Source organism: Nannospalax galili, unplaced genomic scaffold (genome assembly GCF_000622305.1).
Source record: "Nannospalax galili isolate Female #2095 unplaced genomic scaffold, S.galili_v1.0 scaffold788, whole genome shotgun sequence".
Classification (NCBI taxonomy): Eukaryota; Metazoa; Chordata; class Mammalia; order Rodentia; family Spalacidae; genus Nannospalax; species Nannospalax galili.
This window is the reverse complement of record NW_008359996.1, coordinates 298410-299022: the sequence shown is the minus strand read 5'-3', so window position 1 is coordinate 299022 and position 613 is coordinate 298410.

Below are 613 nucleotides of genomic sequence, written 5' to 3'. Positions count from 1 at the left end.
TAGTTTCTAAAGGGAACTTAAAGTTTTTCTAGCCATTTGCCTTCAAGGTGCAAAGGGAGCTGACACTTTGTGATGATTAGACCTGTGAAGCAGATGAAAATTTGCTGTACTCCAGGGCCAAAACCTTGTAAGAGACAAGCTACTACCAACACATAGTTACAAAAATGAGAGGTAAAAAGTAATAGTCTGCTTAAATGAGAGGCTTGAGATGCCATCTCTACTGGTCTTAACTCCTCCCCTTTCTACATTGTGGTTCTAAGCCTGTTTTCTCTGAAATAGAGTTATTTCCCTCTCTGATACTCAGATGCTCTATGTTTGCTTATGTTCCAGCCCCATCACTCCCTGAGTTCTTTCTAGTTATAATGTCAGGGTAATATTAATTATATTGGTAATTATTATTATTAATTGGTAATTATTATTATTAATTATATTGGTAAACTGTCACGTGCTGTTTGAGCTCACTGAGACGCAAACTCTGAAGATGGGATTGGCCTTCCCACTTCAGACTTATGCCTATTATCTCAAAATGTGTTCTCCAAGACTTTTCCAGGTTCAAGCTGGCCCCTTGACCCTGTGACAAGGAGGAGAACAACAAAACAGCCTAAGAGTAAAG